Source organism: Danio rerio, chromosome 19, assembly GCF_052040795.2.
Source record: "Danio rerio strain M-AB ecotype USA chromosome 19, GRCz13ab, whole genome shotgun sequence".
NCBI classification, from domain to species: domain Eukaryota; kingdom Metazoa; phylum Chordata; class Actinopteri; order Cypriniformes; family Danionidae; genus Danio; species Danio rerio.
The window spans coordinates 42,500,527-42,522,058 of NC_141039.2; the positions used below are offsets into that span (position 1 = coordinate 42,500,527).

General features: G+C 39.2%; 2 long non-coding RNA genes across 2 annotated transcripts; one reads left to right on the forward strand and one right to left on the reverse strand.

The window, feature by feature from the left end:
* Nucleotides 1–10,689: 10,689 nt before the first annotated feature.
* LOC147832635 (uncharacterized) lies at nucleotides 10,690–20,275 on the reverse strand. Its single transcript, XR_015517158.2, has 3 exons — nucleotides 19,002–20,275; nucleotides 17,484–18,914; nucleotides 10,690–11,271 (listed from the first exon to the last, which is right to left on the reverse strand). It is a non-coding gene; the product is annotated as an uncharacterized LOC147832635 (long non-coding RNA).
* On the forward strand, nucleotides 13,927–20,275 carry LOC148679824 (uncharacterized). The gene is made up of 3 exons (XR_015945482.1): nucleotides 13,927–14,329; nucleotides 16,421–16,555; nucleotides 19,268–20,275. It is a non-coding gene; the product is annotated as an uncharacterized LOC148679824 (long non-coding RNA).
* Nucleotides 20,276–21,532: the final 1,257 nt, after the last annotated feature.

Consider the following 21,532-nt stretch of genomic DNA (forward strand, 5'->3'; position numbering starts at 1 on the left):
TTAGGGGTGGGGTTAGGTGCCACGCCTCCTTTTTAATATCGTACAATTTTGTACGACTGAACTAGCTGCTAAACTGACAAAATGTAAAATACTTACGTTTCCTCGTGAGATCAGGCTGGATTTTTCAGGCGTTTTATTTTTAATAAATTTACAACAATTTAAAAAAGAAAATTCACACTGTCATTATTATGTAGAATTTTGAGGAAATAAATTAATTTAATCCATTTTGGAATTAAGCTGTAACATAAAAAATGTAGAAAAAGTGAAGCGCTATGATTACTCTCCGGATGCAGTGTAAACAAAGTTAACCTGCAGTATATAGGTGTTGTCCATGTGTACATGTTCAATGAAGTGCATTTGTGTATTAAGTGTATGTGACTGTCTTTACAAGACTCACTGTTTATTACTCTCTTTCTTCGAAATTATTACTGTAACATCATTCAGGACAGGATCCTTGTTCAAATGAAAGTGTGGGATTAACAGTCTCTCCAAAAGCCCACGCCCCGTTATGATGTCATATTCAAGAGACTGGGGGTAAAACAGGCCACGTCTTTATAAGATGGCTGAGGTTTGAGCACTGTAGCTGCTATAAATCATCGTGTAATGTCAAGTAATTTCACTCAGCTGTGGTAAATGCAGTGTAACTCGCTGCCCACATGCCCTCACGTGTTTTCTCCTCTTGAGTGGATCAAGAGATGTTTACAAAAAATAATACTCCGAGGGAAGCCAGGGCAAGTTTGCACTCAAGTGATGTAATGAAAAGAAATGGTTTTCCAAGAATGCAGAATACAGACACATGCGTTTGCTGCCAGACTGAGCGAGCCAGAGGTATTTTGGCTCAGATGGTTTATTCTGACACCAAATGATTCAAAAAGACAAGCCAGGTGGGATTTATTTAACTACACACACACACACACACACACACACACACACACACACACACACACACACACACACACACACACACACACACACACACGCACGCACGCACACACAAACTGCTTCACCAAAAGGTTCAAGTATTACATTCTGTGGTTAACACTAGGGTGATTCATGCAAATATCATAGATCTCTTAACATGCGGTTTTATTATTTTGAGTAACAAAAAAGCTCTTCAATCTCATTTAGGTAAATCAGTCAAGTCTTTTATAGGAGGCAATGATGATTGGGAGAAAAACTGACTGCATAATGATTTATATTTTAATTTAAAGGGGTCGTTCACTCCAAAATGTCTTGAAATCTTTCTTCTGTTGAACACAAAACAAGATATATTAAAGAAATCTGAAAACCTGTAACCATTGACTTTCATTGTTTTTCCTACTACACTCTCAGAAATAAAGGTATGAGAGCTGTCACTGGGGTGGTAAATTTTCAAAAGGTGTACATTTATAACTAAAGGGTCCTTATTAATACCTCAAGGGTACATATTAGTACCTAAAATGAACAAAAGCACACCTCTTGAAATTTTAAAGGGTCACGAAACACCAAAACACATTTTTTGAGCTGTTGACAGTCGTATATGTGTCCCACACTGCTAAAAACACTGTTAGGACACCTATATTTCACTAAAAAGTGTAAATTGGTTGTTTTTGTGTTATTTCAAGCAAATTCGTACTTCCAGTTTGAAACGAATTTTTAAAGCTGCGTCACGGCCATGACATAATAGCGTTGTATTCCAGCGTGCAGACTGGGCGTCTGTGCCAGAGTGAGTCTTATTACGTCTTACAGTGTGATGCATTAATGCATGAGTAAGGCTTGGTTCAAACCAATCAGCGCGCTCTATTGTGCAACTTCATTAATATTCATTACTGTCACAGTGTTTAGACGGCAGAGACGCCACATTGTATTGGCAAAATAAGCGTGAAGTGTTGCTTTTATAGTTTGCTGCAGTTAAGTTTCGTTTTCATTTTCTCTCTGTGAGAGCTCAGACTGACGTGTGGATTAACAGTGTACGCGACGCGCGACAACAATAACTTACGTGTTTAAGGAGGAACATTGTTTACCTGAGAGCTGTTCTCATCTGCAAACGCTGAGATCCGGATTCACTTTAGTCTCCTCTTAATAAAGACGCGACTCTAGTTGCTGGTGATTGTCCTGTCTCTACAGATTTGGTAAGTGAGTGACCAGTGCTCTTTGTTTATTCAGTTTGTTCGTATCGAACAAACTATTGCATCGAGTGTAAACATGTTAGCACTACAACCAAACTTTAACCTCGTGTAGGGTTTTTACCGCATTTAGTGACCGGAATAACACACGCGGCTTTCTGACGCTACCTGCCGTGTGCAGTTTCCGGGAAATGCTGAGGGTTTTTTTCTCTCATTCGCCGTGCGGTATCAAACATTGCATGAAAATTACACGCTTAAAGAAGTTCCTCGAATCAAATATCTCGTTTGTCGCGAGAGCCACGAATGAATTCCCTGAATGAAAGAGCCAAACTGCAGTTAAAGGTCACCATTTAATAATTTGGCAAATAATTCGACTACAGATGTCCATGTAGGTTAAACACCATCACTTTCTCCTGTGTGTGTGTGTGTGTGTGCGTGTGTGTGTGTGTGTATTTTGACTTTGAAACTCGAGCGTGCCCAAATAGACACTCCCACACCATCCCACTTTTCTTCCTCCGACACTCCCCCCTAAACAGAGCTGGACACGCCCACTTTTCTGACTTTTTCCAAAATGAAACGTGGGGGTTTCATGGCCCTTTAAGGTAATAATAGCTGAAGTACAAATGTGTAGCTTTTGAAAAGGTGCCACACCAAGGACAGCTCTTGTACTATTGTTTCTTAGAGTGTATGGATGTTACACATAAGCTGCCAGCTAGCTCTCTGCAACTCTCACATGGTTGAAGCTTAACAGGACTACGCCTGGTCAGTACCTGAATGGGAGACCACATGGGAAAGCTAGGCTGCTGCCGGAAGTGGTGTTAGTGAGGCCAGCAGGGAGTGCTTAACCTATACTCTGTGTGGGTCCTAACGCCCCAGTATAGTGAAGGGGACTGCTCAGTAAGCGATGTCTTTTGGATAAGACGTTAAACCGAGTTCCAGACTCTCTGTGGTCATTAAAAATCCCAGGATGTCCTTTGAAAAAGAGTAGGGAGTTACCCTGGCATCTTGGCCAATTTTGCCCACTGGTCTCCAACATGGCCTCTTACCATCAATCTCATTCAGGTAAATCAGTCAAGTCTTGTATAGGAGGCAATAATGATTGGGAGAAAAACTGACTGTATAATGATTTATATTCTTATTTAAAGGGGTCGTTCACTGCAGAATATCTTGAAATCTTTCTTCTGTTGAACACATGTTGAAGAAATCTGAAAACCCATAACCATTGACTTTCAGTGTTTTTCCTTCTACACTCTCAGAAATAAAGGCATGAGAGCTGTCACTGAGGTGATAACTTTTCAAAAGGCATACATTTATAACTAAAGGGTCCTTATTAATACCTCAAGGGTACATATTAGTACCTAAAATGTACAAAAAAGCATACCTAGCATACTAATAGTTTAAGGTACCAATATGGACCCTTTATGTACAAATGTGTAGCTTTTGAAAAGGTGCCACCTCATGTACTATTATTTGTGAGAGTGCATGGATGCAACTCTAACATGGTCGCCCACTGGAGCTAAGCAGGGGTGCACACGGTCAATGCCTAAAAGGTAGACGAAATGGGAAAGCTAGGCTGCTGCTGCAAGTGGTGTTAGTGAAGCCAGCAGGGGATGCTCTACCTGTGGTCTGTGTGGGTCCTAACACCCCAGTATATTGATGGGGACTCTATACTGCTCAGTGAGCAACGTCTTTTGGGTGAGACGTTAAACTGAGGTCCTAACTCTCTGTGGTCATTAAAAATCCAAATGTCCTTTGAAAAAAGAGTAGGGATTTAACCCCGGCGTCCTGGCCAAATTTGCCCACTGGCCTCCATCCTGACCTTTTAACCATCCCCATATCATAATTGGCATCGTCCTCACCACACTGGTGGTGGATGAGGAGATTCCCCCCAAGTGTCCAGAAAAGTGCTATATAAATTTAATTAATTATCATGAATTATTATTATTATTATTGTGTTAATGCTTTCTTTAAAATATATCCTTTTCTGTTCAACAGATGAAAGAAACTCATAAAGATTTGGAACCACTTGAGGGTGAGTAAATAGTGAGTAAATGTTCACTTTTAGGTGAACTGTCCCTTTAAGTGAAAGCACTTAGAGCGGCACATTCAAAGACCCAATCAAGATGTATAAAAAAATCCTTTATTTCCCGATATGGAGCATATAAAAGACAAAACTTTAAAGGTCTATATGGATTTATGGATATAATATTTACACAGCCTAGTTACTTGAAGTATTGCGCAATGTGGGTAGTGGCAAAGCGATAAGACTAAGTGAAAATATGATGCCAACCACAAGGAATGGCACTGTTGACAAAGCAAGCAAAAATTGTTGCTAAGATACAGCATATGGTATCTTGCACTCATTTTACACAGAAAATGACACCAACACACTTCCTTCGCCATGTTGGTTGCTTCTAAGTAAATATTTGCCGCAGCACTGTGCAAAACTAAAAAAAAAAAAAAGTAACAAGTGGCATCCAAATACCTAATGCAAAATGCAACAGATAAATATATTCAGCTTACAATAAACAGGTGGAGTGGAAGTAAGCAAACTGCATGAATAATTATGGCTGAGTATAGCCACACGTGCTGATTTCATTCTCAATTTGATTTCTGATTTCAATTGCTTTCATTTCTTTTATGTTTCGCTCATATAAATTCACATATTCAGATGTAATTACCCCAATTAATTGTAAAATCATGCCTATTAGTACAATCATGGCCAAAGTTTTTGAAACAAAACACTGAAATTTGATCTCGTCAGTACACAGTCTGAACGTGTCAATGCATCAGTATGCACAACAACCATTGAAAAAGCTGGATTTGGCACTATATTTGCATATGCAACATGGTATGTCCAAAAATATATACAGTAGTCAACATTTGAAGTGGATCAAAAAAAAAAAAAAATCAAAACTGTGCTTAGACAATAATGGGGGTTGCTGAATAGTTCCAGGACAACTTTGAGATCAAGGTTTGATCAACTTCAGATGTTGATTACTGTACATTTTTGCCTTTATGTAGCAACCCAGCAAGGCTTTTTGTGTTTAAAAGAAGTCTAATCAACGTCTAATGGATGTCTAAACATGAACTTGGCTAAAACAAGGCCAAATTTGTACTAAAAAATCGAACAAGAATAGGCCAAAATTAAACTAGTCATCAAACACACATGAATGCATGACTATAGATGTGAAGCGTGTGTATTTTATGAACAGTCTAATGTTGGTCTATTCTTAAACGTTTATTAGATTTTCATTGACAGCCCAAATTTAGCCATTTAATCCAATCCGCCCATGTTTAAACGTCTAGTAGACCTAATAAACACTACTTAGAGGTGTCACAGTCACTAGCTATCTAGCCCATGCAGATTGCTGGAGAACTACAAATCTGCCATAAATAAAACTACATATCCAGTCATGCAACACACACACACACCTGCTCCAAGTCTCCATTGATTACACTCCCACAGCTGATTACACTTCACACATATACGGCTCACTTTGAGACACTCATGGCCTAGTCTTCTGTAATGTGAATGGGACGCTGACAACAGAGTGAGGATCCAAACGCATGGTTTATCATTCAGAGATGGTCAGGCAAGCAATGGTCACAATCAGGAGCAAACAGACATATGTAGGCAAATCCACAGGCGATAGATCAATACAAGCATGAAGCAGGCAACATAAACAAACAAACAAAGCGAGGGTCAAAAACACAGCAAGACAAGGCTAGGAAAACGCATTGAAATGTTTACAGTATAACAAGACTCAGCAACATGTGTGCGTTTGAGAGGTGTAGAGTCTGTGTAATTAGTCCTGAACAGCTTCAGCTGTGTCTGTTTGCAATCATGGGGATCTAGGCCAGGTGTGTGAGTGGTGCATGACTTGATATGTAGTTCTTTTTCCTGGCAGATTTGTAGTTCCGATCTGCAAGGGCTTGATTAGCGGTGACTGACAAAGGGTTAATTCAACATTTTTATTAAACATGTCAGCTTCATCCCCCCATCTCACGCATATGGTCATTTCAATGTTTGAATGTTCTAGATTAACCAAACTGACTTTAACTATCATGTTTGATATCATTTGAAATGTCTCAGTGCGATTGGTACAATGGTCTCATTCTCTCAGAAATAGACATAATCAAAATAATAAATATATAACTTCAGGCATCTTTTGAACCACTGTGAAGGGTGTGACTTTCCACTAAAGGCTGATTTATACTTCTGCGTCAAACACCGGCGTATGCTACGGCGCTGACGCATAGCCCTTCGCCGTGGCCATCGCCGTCACTGACGTGCACCTCTCAAAAAATGTACCTACACGTCGCAACGACGCGTAGCGTAAGCTTTGTGATTGGTCGGCTTGGTAGCGCTGACGAGTCTGGGCGGGACCGAGAGCCACGCGAATGGCGCGAGCGATTGTTTACAAGTGTGGAGTACCGTGAAGGAGCTCCGGATGGAAAGTTTTGTTTTGTGTTTACCTCATAGTTAAAGTTGTTGCATGTTGCACGTTTCCTGCCTCAAAATGAGAGAGTTTGAGCCACTTGTACATCCCGGAAGTGTTCAGGAAAAGCAAAAAAGCAGAGAAGAAACTCGACACAGAGGAACATTAGCACCTCACTGCCCACTAGCGTTTCGGAAGTGTTAATGCAGACCGACAGAGACAGCGCGCAGAAGTATAAATGCACAGCCACGCGCGTTGCCTGCGCCGTGGGTTATGCCGGTCACTTGACGCAGAAGTATAAATCAGGCTTAAGTGTGAATGCCTTTTGTTATTCACACCCCCTTCCTTGAGGGAATTCTTGGATTATTTAAGGTAAGGCCTGAGAAAGACTCAGCGCGATTCTGCCTAACCAGATCAGCCCATAACATGGAGCCTAGGCTCCACGTTGTGTAAAATTTACACGTTATGTAAAAGGTCTGGTATGCAGCTTTTCATCTTGGATTTATCTTTGATAATTTGATGTTTTGTATTGATCATTTATGAATTGACTGATTGAATTTGGCATAATACATTTACCTGACTAATAAATTATGTTTTGAATTATTCAAACCTCGTGTTATTATCACTGATAAATGTTGTTGTCCATAGCACTACAAGCCACTGTACAGGTTAGTAACGGACTAAAACATGTTAGACGGAGCAGCGTGGCACGCTATATAATGTTGTTAGAGATCCGACTAACAAATTGGCATTATTTCAAGTATACTTGGACTGTAAAAGGCCAACTATTTAGAACAACAAAATATTGTTGAAACTACTTTAAATGTGGATATTTAGGCCTTCATCTACAAACTAATAATCCTGTGCGATTATTATTAAAATACTTTGTCTTGAATTAGTAGATAACAGATCTATGGGGACCACATAAAAATCTCCTAAATTGAGTAAGTTCTGCCTTTTTAGGAAAGTGGTTAATCGCCTCTGTTTAATGACCAAGACTGACAAGCTTGTATTAAGAGATTGTATACCCAGCCGGTGCAAGACTCGAGATGCTATAGGAATCTGAGTAAATGAGAATAAGGTATAATAACAAATCAAAAGAATATTCAATCATAATCTAAAATAAAATGAAAGGAAACAAAATAATCTTCTCAATGTTTTATAATTGGAGTCAGATAAAACGAGGATAAATATATTAATATTCTAAACCACCTCATACTAAAATTGGAGTCAGATATGAGTTAAGTTTAATATAGATCAACATTGTGCACTGGAAAGACCGAACATGCAGTGAACCTTCATCCACCATTGGATACCGTCATTGGACCAACTGGCTGGACTCTACAAACACAATAGCCAATGGCTTGGTGGAAAACTGCCACTGATAGCCTTACATTCACAGGGAAAGCAAAAATAAAGTTTTGTCATGAATTAAATAAGGTTAGTCATGGAGCTGTAAAATTTACATGGCCATTGCAAAATGATTCTAAGTTAAGTAAAGTCTTGGAAATTCTTAGGATTTTTTTTTTATTATGCTTTTTGCAGACACATATAAACAAAGAAACAGACGAACCGTTCATATAACAATAATCTGAGCCAAATGTAAAATAAAGCATGAAAACAAGGCTAAAAGCAAGGACAATGGCAACGTCAAAAAACAAACATGCAAAAAAGCATTGCAAGGAAATGTTGAAATTATTATCAAGATTGTGTTTAGATGCAGTAAAAGTAACTGCAAAATCAATATTTCCCCCAATCATATTATTCTAGAAGGAAGAATGAAAGAAAGAAAGTCTGAATGCAAGTCACCCTAACTGACCTGGAATGAACTCTCACAGTAGCACACATACACAGCGACGTACAGTAATACATCAGTAACATTTCTCTAAATATACACTGATTCTGGAACAGTGCTTTCTTTTGACATGAATGTGAGGAGCAGCTGTCAGTTTGTAAAGTTAAAGGGGCAGCTCTGTGTGAGCTCTGCTAACCCGAGGCTCAGATCTGAATAAACAGTAGACAGCTGGCCTGGGACAATGGCACCTCAGTTAATGATTAATGCTGTTAATGAACAAATCAAGTAAGCTCTTGATACTTTCCAAAACTCTCCGCTCACAGCCGGTGATGCGTTGACCCTTAAAGGCCCCTCGTCACGGGTCTGAGGCAGAAGTGCGGAAACCTTCAGTCGCTAAATGTGTCATTACATTCCCCCTGAAAAACAGCAGATACACGCGTGACTCAGCACAGCATGGACTTTCTATCTTTTTCATGTTCAATCAGCACTAATGCAACATTGATGCTTATGTAATCATCGCAATATGAGCAATTTCCTGTGCTGAGAAAACGTCTGCTGTAAGAACATAAATTCAGATGAACTACAAAAAACAGAGTTAGCATTGATTCTGAATGCTTTGAGATCTATGAATATCCTTGCCATATTGATTCCATAATACACTCACTGGCCACTTTATTAGGTACATCTTACTAGTACCGAGTTGGACATCATTTTGCCTTCAGAACTGCCTTAATCCTTTATGGCATAGATTCAACGAGGTACCGGAAATATTCCTCAGGGACTTTGGTCCATATTGACATGATAGCATCACACAGTTCCTGCAGATTTGTCGGCTGCACATCCATAATGCGAATATCCCGAAAGGTGCTCAATTGGATTGAGTTCTGGTGACTGTGGAGGCCATTTAAGTACAGTGAACTCATTGTCATGTTCAAGAAACAAGTCTGAGATGATTTGCACTATATGACATGCATGGCGTGTTATCCTGCTGGAAGTAGCCATCAGAAGATGGGTACACTGTGGTCATAAATGGATGGACATGGTCAGCAACAATCCTCAGGTAGGCTGTGGTGTTGACACGATGCTCAATTAGTACTAATGGGCCGAAAGAGTGCCAAGAAAATTTCCCCCACACCATCACACCACCACCACCAGCCTTAACCGCTGATACAAGGCAGGATGGATCCATACTTTCATGTTGTTGACGTCAAATTCTGACCCTACCATCCAAATGTCGCAACAGAAATCGAGACTCCTCATACCATCTTCTGTTGTCCAATTTTAGTGAAGCTGTGGGAATTGTAGCCTCAGTTTCCTGTTCTTAGCTGACTGTAGTGGCACCCGGTGTGGTCTTCTGCTGCTGTTGTCCATATGCCTCAAGGTTGGATGTTTTGTGCTTTCAGAGATGCTCTTCTGCATACCTCGGTTGTAACGACTGGTTATTTGAGTTACTGTTGCCTGTCTAACAGCTAGAACCAGTCTGGCCATTCTCCTCTGACTTTTGGCATCAACAAGGCATTTGCGCCCACAGAACTGCCGCTCAGTGGATATTTTCTCTTTTTCAGACCATTCTTTGTAAACCCTAGAGATGGTTGTGCGTGAAAATCCCAGTAGATCAGCAGTTTTTGAAATACTCAGACAAGCCTGTCTGGCACCATCAACCATGACCTCGTTTAAAGTCACTTAATTCACTTTTCTGGTGAATCTGCTCAATCTACGTTCAATCTCACCTATGGTCATGAGATTTGGGTCATGACCGAAAGGACAAGATCTTTAATACAAGGGGCCGAAATGAGTTTCCATCGTAGGGTGGCAGCGCGCACCCTTATGGATAGGATGAGAAGCTCTGTCACCCGGGAGGAGCTCGGAGTAGAGCCGCTGCTTCTCCACATCGAGAGAAGTCAGCTGAGGTGGCTCGGGCATCTGTTTCGGATTTCTCCTGGAGGCCTACACAGGTAAGTATTCCAGGCATGTCCCACATGCTGGAGGGACTATGTTTTTGGGCTGGCTTGGTAATACCTCGGGATCCCCCCGGAGAAGCTAGAGAAAGTGTATGGGGAGAGAGAAGTCTGGAGTTCTCTCCTAATACTGCTGCCCCCGCTACCCGGCCCCGCAAAAGCGGTAGAAAATGAATGAATGAATGAAATCACCTTTCTTCCTTAATCTGATGCTCTGTTTGAACTGCAGCAGATTGTCTTGACTATGTCTACATGCCTAAATGCATTAGGTTGCTGCCATGTGATTAGCTGATTAGAAATTTGCATTAATGAGCAGTTGGACAGGTGTACCTAATAAAGTGGCCAGTGAGTGTTCTATTCTATTACATCTAGAGTATCCTGAATGCTTTGAGATCTATGGATATCTCTACAATGTTTATTCAGTCCACCCACAAATCACTTAAAAATGGCTATTTATGTATTTGAGACTTAATTTGCATACCATGTCTGCTACGTTGGGCTACATGTGAAACATCAGACTTCATGTCTATATATTATTATATATTATTAGATCTATTAGTATGGTATATATGCATAGATCAGACATTCATCAGGCTTCTAAAAATTGTGTCAATGCACACTAAAAGAACACGTTAAAAACTGCCCCTTTATCATGTTGACACAATCGAGTTTTATGGAAGATGACACACCTGAAATTTGAATGCCATTTATGACATTTTGACTGCCGGTTGATGTTTCTGAGGCTGTTTTTGCATATATCATAATGGCAAGACATTAAAATGACACACAATACATGCACATGATAGTTTGTCAAAATAAGTTGTAGATATAAAATGTAAATATATACTGATAAACATCCCAATGTTTATCATGTGACAGTTGAGGTTTTTTTTGGCACCAAAAGCCTCCCAAGATAAACAAAGCAAAAACACTTTGTTGTCTTTTCTCTGATGAAATAAGTCAAATTAGTTCTTGTTAAGTCGCCTCACAGCAAGAAGGTCGCTGGTTTGAGTCCCGGCTGGGTCAGTTAACATTTCTGTGTGGAGTTTGCATGTTCTCCCTGTGTTGGCGTGGGTTTCCTCCAGGTGCTCCTTCTTTCCCCACAGTCCAAAGACATGCGCTATAGGTGAACTGAATAAACTAAATTGGCTGTAGTGTATTTGTGTGAATAAGTGTATATGGATATTTCCCATTGCTGGGTTTCTTATTACTGGGTTGCAGGTGGAAGTGTAAAACCTATGCTGGAATAGTTGTCGGTTCATTCCGCTGATTTATTCATCTAAAGAGACTAAGCCGAAGGAAAGTGAATAAAAGTTTTTGTTAAGGTGTAAATTCACAGCGCCATTCCAAAGTATTTCCAGGATTTAAGATAAGCACTTAATAGTTGACGCTTTATTCGAGCAGACACTCCTGCTTGGTTAGCGATAGAACAAAATGCTTCCATTCTTCTCTTTCTGCTTTACTCTTTTCAGCACCTCTCCTTAACAAAGATATTCCTAGAAGTAATTTCATTCTTAATAACTCTTAAAATATTGTATTAAATTAGAAAATTAAACAAGTTACCAAATACCTCCCCACTTACTCCTATTTGTTACAATCACGCATTTAGACTCTCTCTTACAGATAAATCTTTTGAGCAATGGCAAGATGAAGCAGTTTCCAGTGTTAAAGATTTATACATTAATAATAATTTTGCCACCTTTTCACAACTCTCTGAGAAATTCAACCTCCCCCCTTCTAATTGTTTTAGGTATCTTCAGGTCAGAAACTATGTCCGTCCAAATATTCCAGATTTTGAAGTTTTATCTTTAGAAGGCGAGTTATTTGATTTATTTTTAAAGTCTTCTAATGCTAGGGGCCTAACTTCTTTATTTGTTAATGCTTTTAAAAACAAAACAGATTTTTCTTCTCTTCATTTGAAAGATGCTTTGGAAGAAGACTCAGGGATTTCAACATCTGAGACTGATTGGGATCAATGACTTTTATCTGTTTATTGTTCATGTTCTATAAATTCTAGACACCATCTTATTCAGTACAAAGTATTACACAGACTTCAATATTCTAAAACAAAGCTTAATAAATTCTATCCCATGGTTTCCCCCACATGTGACAAGTGTAAAGCTGCTGAAAGTACCTTACATCTTTTTCAGTCTTGTGTTCAAATTCAGAATTTTTGGTCAGAAATATTTCAGTTCCTCTGCTAAGGTTTATGATTGTGCTTCAATCCCTGACCCAATGATAGCGATTTTTGGCTGGTCAGATTTTCTTGAGACTCTCAACCGAAATGTACGGTTACCTGTTCAGTATGGCATGATCATAGCTAAAAGCTTTATCCTTTGTTTTTGGAAGAAAAATGTTAGGCCACCTCCCCTTTACATTTGGAAAGAATAAGAGATACCACCTTTGGGAACTCTGCAAAATTTGATAAAATGTGGGATCCAGTCTTTTTTTTTTTCTGAAACACCATAAAGACTAATAGTGTTGTTTAATTTCTGAAGATTTATAAGTTTTTTTTCTCTCTATTGCTTTGTCTTTTTGTAGGTCATATTTGGTTTGTATGTCGCCATTTTCTCTTGTTTCTTGCTTTATTTTACATTTTGCACATATTGCTGTTTCATGATGGGTTTGTCTGACTGTTCTTTGTTTTTCTGTGTGCAGAAATTATAATAAAAAAATAAATTTAAAAAATTGACGCCAAAAGGTGCATCCCAAATTGCATACTCATATACTCATAGACTATTCTACACCATTTTGTAGTATAAACAGTGTATGAAGGGCATTCACAGGGAACATTCTAAAAAGAATAAGTGCACTTTAAATACTTGAATCAGTTATTTAACTGATAAACAGAAGTGTGACCTAATGGTCTCAGCTTTGCTTATATATAGAGGAAGGGTAAGAGCACCAAGGTTGAATTTCTTTTATTTATTTTGGTTTTTGCAATCAAAATTATCCAATGTTAGCGATTATGTCCTGCCTTTAGTTACCACTGTTGTATTTACGAGTAGTGTGGTAATTTATTTACTAATCTGACAACTGTTAAACTTCGACTAGAAAAAAACAAAACGTTAGTGTTCTATTTAGGAAGACACTAAACCAGGGGTCACCAATCTTGTTTCTGAAGGGCCGGTGTCCAGCAGATTTGAGCTCCAACCCTAATCAAACACACCTGAACAAGCTAATCAAGGTCTTACTAGATATACTCGAAACACCCAGTCAGGTGTGTTGAGGCAAGTTGGAGCTAAACCCTGCAGGGACACCGGCCCTCCTGGACCGAGATTGGTGACCCCTGCACTAAACTCTTAGACTACATGGTTGAGTGTACAAGTTCAAAGTCATTTGGGATACAACTAAACTGTGCGTGTTTACTATAAAATAATTCCTTTTTGTGTGTAAAGTTTTTAGACCTGATCATTTACAATCGTCACATTCCCAACCCCGCAGTCACTTTGATGTCAAAACAACATCCACTGGACATCTAAGATTGGCGTTAAAAAAAACTTGTTAATAATTCATTACAGGACAGTCTTTTCCAGGACGTGTTTTTTGACAGCAATGTACACTACCTGACAAAGGTCTCGTTGTTGATCCCAGATGTAAAAGCAACAAATAATAACTTGACTTTTAGTTGATCATTTGGAAAAGTGGCAGAAGGTTGATTTATCTGTTGAACTGCATCCCACTCATGACAAATACTGCAGAAGACCTACTGGAACCCGCATGGACCCAAGATTCTCACAAAAATCAGTCAAGTTTGGTGAAGGAAAAATCATGGTTTGGAGTTACATTCAGTATGGGGGCGTGTGAGAGATCTGCTGAGTGGATGGCAACATAAACAGCCTGAGGTATCAAGACATTTGTGCTGCCCATTACATTACAAACCACAGGAGAGGGCAAATTCTTCAGCAGGATAGCGCTCTTTCTCATACTTCAGCCTCCACATCAAAGTTCCTGAAAGCTCAAGGATCAAGGTGCTTCAGCATTGGCCATTCCAATCACTAGATATGAACACTATTGAGCATGTCTGGGGTAAGATGAATCCAAAGAATCTTGATGAACTCTGGAAGTCCTGCAAGAACGCTTTCAGACATTCCAGATGACTTTATTAATAAGTGATTTGAGTCATTGCAGAGATGTGTAGATGCAGTCCTCCAAGCTCATGGGAGTCATACACAATATTAATTCTGTTTCCACTGCATCATGACTTTATATTTTATTATATTTATTATTTCTGTTAAGTGACAAGACTTTTGTCTAAGCAAAGTCAGACATTACTGTCCTAATTAAATAATTAAAAATCAAGGCATGATCATATTTTATTGTGGTAAAGTAAGCATAATCCTTTGCCTTTCATATAAGCCACTTCTGAAACCAAATGATCAACCAGAGGTCGTTATTATTTGTTGCTCCTAAAACTTGAATAGGCGACAAGACTTTAGTCACATAGTGTAGTTTTAGGTAGTTTACGTGCATTGTAGAAATACAAAATCCAGTGTAAATTTGGAATTGAAGATTTTATGTCGTTATTTTAATGATCAAAAAGGCATCAATGTGTGGATGTTAAATGGATGTCAATTTGTGGTTTTTAAATTTAGTTTTGACTTCAAGATGCTTGCAGGATGTGTCCTATGTACATAACCTAACTGCATGTTGACACAATCCGGTGTCATCCTTTTGTCTCTTAAAGCCTGCCATACATGCGCCAAACAAAGACGTCAAAATATGAGCAATGTCCTATGCTAAAAAGCTTCTGATTAAAAGAACATAAATGTAGATCTGCCACAAAACACAGCATTGGCATTGATCCCCGACCGCGACACTGAAAGCTTTGAGATCTATGGGATATCCTTACGATGTTTATTCCGCTAGCGCACAGTCCCCTCACAAATCACTGATAAATGGCTATTCATGTAAGCGATAACAGATGTGAGGGTCTCATTGAGAGCCAGTGAAAGTGCGTTCTGTACGATGTGTAAAAGCGCTGTGTGTTCGGCTCTCCATTTGCAGAGGTGGCAGGTGTTCCTCTCTCCTCCAAAAAAGCTAGTTTTTATGTTCCTCCTCAAGTTAGTTACTTGGTTTCCATGGGAATGCTCAACAGAAAGAGTCTTGTCTTAAGGGGCCTGTGCCGGGGAAGGCTTTACTAGCTGCCTGGACCGGACTTTAGCGAAGAGGGGGAGAGAGAAAGAGGGGGTAAAAAAAAAGATGAAAAATCAATCCAGCATGGAAAAACAACTGAGCATTGTCTCTGTGCCTGATGCTGAGAATGGAGATGTTCAGAGCAGATGTTTTGCATGAGAGGGGGCACAGATAGAGTCACTCAATCGCCTTTTTATGAACAATCATTTAGTTTTAAAGCATGTGTAATAATAATAGAATAGCCAGATTTCCGGACTCTGAGAAGGAGGTATCAGTATATAAATCTATGTCTTTTCTCATATCTGGGAAATTGCTGTAGTGTGGGTGGAATTGTTACAGGGAAAGTAAGCCAATTTGGGGTCAAATATGGACAAACTTAACCAACATAGGCTTATTCTGAAAATGTAGTCCTATGTACATTTCTGGTGATCGCGAATTATGTGAGCAGAAATACGTATGGCTGCATTTTATTTTTAAAATGAACGCTACAAGCAGGGCCGGAGCAAGCTGAACTGCCGCTCTAGGCAGAGGACGATCACGCCGCCCTCAACCCCAATGTGAAAACGAAAGTGAACGGTTATGAAAATGAACTGAGGTGTCGCGGACCTCTTTTCCGGCGCATTATGCGCGAATATAACTGAGGACGCACGGGTGCTGAGGGAGGGAGGTGTCGCGGACACTGCGCTCTTTATTCTGCCGCCCTATGCGCGGATATAACTGAGGACGCGCGGGTGTTGCGGACCTCAATTCTGCCGCCCTATACGCGGATATAACTAAGGACACACGATGATGGATGTGTCGCTGACGTCGCCCACTCTATTCTGTCGTCTATGCCTGAATATATCTGAGGACGCGGGTGATAAGAGAGGTGTCGCGGACGCCGCACTTTCTATACTGCCGCCCTAGGCGGCCGCCTAGGTCGTCTCTATGGACGCGCCGGCCCTGGCTACAAGGTATGACGCCGTTCCTTTTTGTACTTACCAGCTGACCACTTACCTTTGAATGGACGGCTTTCCTGATGTTGCCAGTTTGTCCAGTTAGTTCACCATGTATGTTGGCGGACTTGAGACACAGAGAGGAATTGATCACAACGACAGGGTTCGAGTTCGGTGAAAGCAGGTAAGACAAAAACAGAAGCCTTTTTTTTTTGGGATTGCTTTTTAAAACTGTCTGTTGGGTTTAGGGAAGTGGGTGGGTGGGTCAATCTGTGCCTTTGAAAACACTATTGGTTGGGTTTAGCGAAGGAGGCTGGTCGGTCAGTGGATTGGTCAGTTAGTCAGTCAGTCGACAGCGGTCTCTGGTGGATTTACGCAAGAATAGCACGAATGGCACTTGTGAGAGAAATTTGCGATCTGAAAAAGCGTACACAGCGGCCACTAGTGGATTTGCAAAAGGAAAAACTGCAAAAAAACGTATCTCATATTTAGCGCTCTCCAGAAATGAGCCCTCTTCAGGATGAGATTGGGTTTAACTTAAGGTTTTTTTTTTTTTTATTTAATTTAATGTGCGCTTTTTACCTAACGGTTGGTTTGTCTGCAATTTATCCAACTTTGGATTGCAACAACCCTGTCTAAATGTCTCTGATTGGCTACTGCATTCAAAAGCTCAATAGAAAGGTGTGTGATTAATTACATAGAAAGAAAGATCTATATAATGCTACAAATTCAATTCAATTCAGCTTTATTTGTATAGCGCTTTTACAATGTAGATTGTGTCAAAGCAGCTTCACATGAACTAATTCAGTTTCCTTCGGCTTAGACCCTTTATTCTTCAGGGGTCGCCACAGTGGAATGAACCGCCAACCTATCCAACATATTTTTTAATGCAGCGGATGCCCATCCAGCTGCAACCCGGTACTGGGAAACATCCATACACACTCATTCTCACACACGCTCTCACACTACGCCCAATTTAGTTTATTCAATTTACTTAAAGTGAATCTCATTGGGCTGTGGGGGAAACTGGAGCGCCCAGAGGAAACCGGGGGAGAACATGCAAACTCCACACAGAAATGCCAACTGGCTTAGCTGGGATCCAAACCTGTGACCTTCTTGCTGTGTACCGACTGTTAACCACTGAGCCACCATGTCGCTCCTACAGATGAACTAATGTAACTAAACACTTAAGTTAGCATCTAAGTTTACTAAACATTTACTCACATTTTGCTCACCCTCAAGTGGTTTGAAACCTTTAGGAGTTTTTGTTTAACACCAAATAAGATATGTTGTAGGAGGCCTGTAACCATTGACCTTCATAATAGGAAAAACAAATCCTAAAGAATAAGTATCTTATTGTAAAATATATCTTATAAAATGTCTAACATATTGTTGTATTTCCTTAAATTGTCTTTTGTTGGTCATAAAAAAGATTTAAAAATGGTCTTTTACGGTTTAACGGGCATCTAATATGCCCCCTTTTTACCAGATGTAAAGTTGTCCCTAGAGTGTGTATGTGAAGTTTCAGCTCAAAATACTACATAAATAATAGCCCCTTTCACACAGTGATAATGGTAAATATATGTAAAATTTCTGGAACGACTGTACCGGTAAATTAAAAAAAGCACTGTTCACACAGGCGAGGACGTTACGGAATTTTTCCGGAAAAGAGCATTCACCAAAATACCGGTAATATCTGACATCATTAACCAGATATGACCTCTAAACGGCTGCGCTTGTATTTGTAAACATTTGACTACCTCACAAACTCTGTGGATGGATCAGTATTGTGAACAACTTCAATGAAAAGAGAAACACTTTCGAGATGTACATGATATGTGTGTGTGTAGGCGCTCACAGGCTGTTTCACGGGCACACGCAAAGCTTGAAGGTAAACAAACAAGGCTTATCATAAGCATTTTATCGATAATTATTTACACGGTTGGCATTAAGATGAACATATAAACGTTATCTGACTAATTTCTAGCAGCTAAATGTGTCTGGAAAAATATTCAAAGGCTTGAATGCGTCTGACTGTTCTGATTGGCTAAAGCAGACGTCTCCTGTCAGCACGTTCTAGACGTGCACGCGCTTTTTCCGGCAATCTTCCTTCTGTGTTCACACAGCGCAGCATTCCGGCAAATTACCGCTAATCTTACAACTTCTCTTTCCGGAAAATAGCCAAAACAAATTTACCGGTATATTCAAAAAGGGCCTGTTCACACATACACACCTTTCCAGAAAATTGACGATAATTTTCCGGAAAGGTCTGTATGTGTGAAAGGGGCTAATGTTTTATCTCTCTTTAAGACTGCCCCTTTGAGGCTTTGATCCCACATAAGCCGTTTTCATGACTGCCGCTTTAAATTCAAATGAGATTGTGCTCTTTTCAGAAGAGGGCGGAGCTACAAATCCCTATATGTCAGCATAGTGGAGATTCAAAAACTTAAACATATGCTAATGAGGGAGAGATGGTCACTAATGGGCGGGGCTTTCCCCCTCTGATGACACGTACAATGGGAGAAAATCAATGTTTTTGCAGGCTGTTTTTATAAAATGTTTATTCATTCATTCATTTTCTTGTCGGCTTAGTCCCTTTATTAATCCGGGGTCGCCACAGCTGAGTGAACCGCCTTTATGAAATGTGATTATAAAAAATAAAGTCTATACAATTTTACCATTAGATGCTGACTAGATTTTCATACTGTTGCCAGACAGCACTCCTTATAAAAGTGATTTTTGCATAATAGGTCCCCTTTGAGTCAAGGGGTTTACCCTATTATAAAACCTGCATAAATCCTGCACACAGTAAGATTTTAAATGTTTTGAAATGATTGTCCCTGTCATGAGTCGCATAGTCCTGCTTCTTGACATGCAATCTCCAATTCATCCACAGATGCTGTTTTGTCATCAGTGTTGGGGGTGTGGTCAGCAGCTCTTCTGTGCACTGAAGGGACAGTGAATCTACTCACAGTAACATGAGCACTGTCGGGATCACTTTCACAAATGCTGCCTCCATGTGTGGCTGGATCTGATTCGTGAAAGCCGATCTGCGAGGCTGCTGTCGGGCCGACTGGTGTCTGGTCAGAAGTGTATGGGGCGGAAAGGTAATCTGCTAGAAAGTCACCTGTTCTGCACTGGAGAGAGTCTCTCTTACATGGACAGACTGATCCCCATCTGCCACTCAAGCGTCTCAAATAACCGCAGAGATTGTCATTTAAAAAGCACTGATAGTGTATGATCGGAGCCTTTCATCCGGGCTTACACTCTGTCAATCAGCCGTCATTGTGGTGATAAGCAAAGCACATGCATAAAGACACATTAGACGACTGAACTTGTGCAATTGAAGTAGCTGGTCCGACAAATAATATTACACTTTTCCTAATTAACACCTTTTTACAATGGTGTTTGCCTTGAGAACGCCTTACATAATAGATAAGTAAAGAATTAGAATGCTATATACAGTTGAAGTCAGAATTATTAGCATCCCTGTTTATTTTTTCTCCCAATTTCTGTTTAACGGAGAGATTTTTCAACACATTTCTAAACATAATAGATTTAATAATTAATTTCTTATAACTGATTTCTTTTATCTTTGCCATGATGACAGTAAACAATATTTCACTAGATCATTTTCAAGATTGAATTCAGCTTAAAGTGCAATTTAAAGGCTTAACTAGGTTAATTAGGCAGGTTAGGGTAATTAGACAAATCATTGTGACTATCGAAAAAAATAGATTAAAGAGGCTAATAATTTTGATCTTAAAATGATGTTTAAAAAATGTAAAACTGCTTTTATTCTAGCCAAAATAAAACAAATAAGACTTTCTTTAGAAGAAATAATATTTCCAGACATACTGTGAAAATTTCCTTGCTCTGTTAAACATTATTTGGGAAATATTTGAAAAAGAAAAAAGAAATTACAGGAGGGCTAATAATTTAGACTTGTGTATATCATATAATAAATATTCATAAATGGGGAATTAACCTAATTACCTATTTAAATTGTTCTTTAAGCTAAATAATAATTTATTGCAAAATAATAAGTAAAATATTATGTGCCACCATCATAGCAACGACAAAATAAATTAATTATTGACATTTTTGTGTTTAAAAATGTGTTAAAAAATATTTTTAAAACAATTAAAATTTAATTTGTTTTTGATTAAGTGTATTGAACTTAAAGTTACCTATTCATTCATTTATTCATTTTCTTTTCGGCTTAGTCCCTTTATTAATCTGGGGTCGCCACAGTGGAATGAACCGCCAACTTATCCAGCATATGTTTTAAGCAGCGTATGCCCTTCCAGCTGCCACCCATCACTGGGAAGCATCCATACACACTCATTCACACCTGTACTGCATGTTTTTGGACTTGTGGAGGAAAACGGAGCACCGGGAGGAAACCCTCGCAAACGCAGGGAGAACATGCAAACTCCACAAAGAAATGCCAGTTGACCCAGCTGAGGCTTGAACCAGCGACCTTCTTACTGTGAGGCGAACGTGTTACCCACTGCGCCACCGCGTTGCCTAAAATAACAAAGTTATAATGTTACAAAATATATATTTCAATACTTTTATGTTATTCCATGTTTTCAATTTCAATACAAATTGAGTATAAAATAATCTAATATATTACAAAAGTACATTACAGTGCTCAGGATGTGTACGTACACCCCTCACAAATATATCTTTTACATAAATATTTTTAGTAGGAAGCTATACAATATTATATTTGTGCATATACATTATATTAGTCAGTACTGAGGCCAAATCCAGAGCTTATCTATCAAAATAACTTACGATAACAGTTCAAAAACTAGCACAGCCAAATTTATGTTATAGAAAAATATTAAATACACATTTAAAAAACAGAGGAAAAATCAAAAGAAGCAAAAAAAAGCGAAAAATTTTGTTCAAATTTTGTAGGTTGTAATTTTTTTTGCAATATTTGGCTTGAATTTAATTGTTTTATCTTTCAATTTATAAAGATGTTTGGTGACTAAAATATTATTTTAATAAATATATCTGTTTAATACAGCTGTTTTGCTCAAATGCACCAAAATGCATTGCCTATATTCACTGAGAAATGGATACTAGTATTCATTTTCAAAATGGGATGTACTCCATTTTTCTGAGCACTATGTGCATTTTTCAATAT